A 2,811-nucleotide genomic window follows, 5' to 3' on the forward strand; every position below is an offset into this window, starting at 1 on the left:
ACCGTTTTCACCGATTTATCCTTCAAAAGAGGGGCTTAGAGACCTGGAATTTATTCAAAAGGCCAAACTTTTATAAAACCTTTTAATTCAAAGGGCTCTATAACAGGGGAAAGAAATCTTGCTAATTGTCACAAAACAATACATGATATTCTTTTAGGCTTCTACCTCTGCCAGGTTTCCGGCTTTCTACCCATCCTAACTTCTTTCATGTTTCTTCTCCTTACCTAAAATTTCTATGTGAAATGAGATCCAGTAAGTCATAGTTCAGTGAGTAAACTTGTTATTGTGTCACGTGACTCCCTAATTATGCCTAACAGCTTCAGTTGGATGACAGCTCACTGGGAAAAGAATATATTGTCCACAGCACTGGTGTGAAATAGGCAGCAAATCAATTCACTTAATTGCATATTAAAAATATAGATGGACCAGACTTCGCAGAGTAAAAGATGTAACATCTTCTACTTTGTCATCCCCAGTCCTTATAACTAATGCTTGATTTTTATGAAGTAAGGAGTTTACAGCAGTACATAATTAAGAGAAAGTATAGTGCACTTTGTTTCCTGACAGGCCCTACTCCTTAAGAGTTGTGTGCTCCGCTGACTGAGTTAGTTAGGCAGGCCCCCCAAGACACTAGTTCTTAAAAAGTGTAGAAAGGTAAGAAAAGAAAAGTACATGGTGGATGCTGGGGAGACAACTCAGTGCTTCGTGCTGACACATGATGACCACAGTTAGTATTCCCAGCATCCACAGAAAAGCCAGATCTGCATGGTGTCCATCTACCATCTCATCATTTGCTGGGCAGTGACAAGTCATAACCAGGACACAGAAGTGAGTTAGACCAGCAAGAACTGATGAGCTTCAGTTTCACGGAGAGATTCTATATCAGTGAAGTGGCAGCCAATCAAGAAAAACACCCGATGTCGACTTCTGGCTTCCACAGCATATGCACACATGCACACCAATGTGACCAAGCACAAACAAATACACATGCACACCCATACACACATATGCAAAGAGAGGGAGAGAGGTGGAGGGAGGAAGGAAAGCAGAGAGAGAGGAATACATGAGAGTGGATGAGATGTTAAAGTCACCTTGGCATTTCTTGGTGTAGTAAAATGTTTAGTATTGTTCTAATTAAGCAATGCTTATTAGATTATTCTGACTAATTTTAAGTTGGTTTTCATTTTGAAATCACTGATTTCAACGTTTCCTTTAACCCACTAGAAAGTAAAGACCCAGAACTATTAATGGAGTCAGCATTCTAGTTGTTCAACTGGCAGTGTGGAGGTGCACAGTCAAGTCTTATCAAACTGTCATGTAGGCTTCTGGCCAGACTTTTTTTTTTAATTTTATTTTTAACATATAGAACAGCCAACACCTTTATTGTACCATGAATGAGACTTCTCTGCCTTTCCGGGCTTTGATCTTCCGCAGATAGAACTCCAACTCCTTCCCTTCGAGCACATAGCCGTCTGCTCTACCATGCACACTGTCCTGGTCTTAAGGCAATACAACCGAGAAGCTTGCCCTGCTGGAACTACTCCTTCAGAAGACTGCTGATTTTGGCATTCTTTTTCCTTTCGTCGTATTTCTTTTGAATTTTCTTTGATCGTTTTCTGTTTAAAATCTCTTCCTCCTCAGGTGTCAGCTTAGCCCACTACTTGCGACCCAGGGGGAGTGCATAGTGGGACCTGTACCACAGCATACTGTGGACCTGTACCACAGTATGCTGTCAATAAGCACAATGCAGTTTTTCACCAGGGTCTTGGTATGGACAAGCTCATTATTGGATGCATTGTAGACACCATCAATGATCCTTGTTTTGCAAGTACAACACTCAGATGCCCAGGAAAAGTTCCCCACATCTAATCTCAGGGCATGGTACTTATTGCCTCCTTGAGCTCGGACTGTGTGTATGCGGAGAGGGCCAATCTTAGTGTTGGCAGCAGGCCGTCTCAGCTCATACTTCCACTTCTCGTGGTAGGGTTTTCTCTTACTCTGGTCTTGCCGCACTTGTGCCAGTTATCCTGAGAGATGCCCATCACTCGGCGCTGGCTGGAAAGAGGAACCTGGTCAGACTTTCTTTTTCTTTCTTTCTTTCTTTCTTTCTTTCTTTCTTTCTTTCTTTCTTTCTTTCTTTCTTTCTTTTCTTTCTTTCTTTCTTATTTATTTATTAGATATTTTCTTTATATACATTTCAAATGCTATCCCAAAAGTTCCCTATATCCTCCCCTGCCCTGCTCCCCTACCCACCCACTCCCGCTTCTTGACCTTGGCATTCCCCTGTACTGGGGCATATAAAGTTTGCAAAACCCAGGGGCCTCTCTTCCCAGTGATGGCCGACTAGGCCATCTTCTGCTACATATGCAGCTAGAGATAGGAGCTCTGTGGGTACTGGTTAGTTCATATTGTTGTTCCACCTATAGGGTTGTAGACCCCTTCAGCTCCTTGGGTGCTTTCTCTAGCTTCTCCACTGGGGTCCATTTGTTCCATCTTATAGATGACTGTGAGCATTCACTACTGTATTTGCCTGGCACTGGCATAGCCTCAGATCCTACTACAAAAGGCTATACTCAACAAAACTAGAAAACCTGGATGAAATGGACAACTTCTTAGACAGATACCAGGTACCAAAGTTAAATCAGGATCAGATTAACGATCTAAACAGTCCCATTTCCCCTAAAGAAATAGAAGCAGTCATCAATAGTCTCCCAACCAAAAAAAGCCCAGGACCAGATGGGTTTAGTGCAGAGTTCTATCAGACCTTCAAAGAAGGCCTAATTCCAACTCTTCTCAAACTATCCCACAAAA

General features: G+C 42.3%; 1 pseudogene; it reads right to left on the reverse strand.

Annotated features, from left to right (window-relative positions):
• Positions 1–1,380: 1,380 nt before the first annotated feature.
• On the reverse strand, positions 1,381–2,042 carry LOC110308361 (small ribosomal subunit protein eS8 pseudogene; annotated as a pseudogene).
• Positions 2,043–2,811: the final 769 nt, after the last annotated feature.

The sequence above is a fragment of the Mus caroli genome, unplaced genomic scaffold (genome assembly GCF_978045245.1).
Source record: "Mus caroli unplaced genomic scaffold, Mus_caroli_1 scaffold_15, whole genome shotgun sequence".
Classification (NCBI taxonomy): Eukaryota; Metazoa; Chordata; class Mammalia; order Rodentia; family Muridae; genus Mus; species Mus caroli.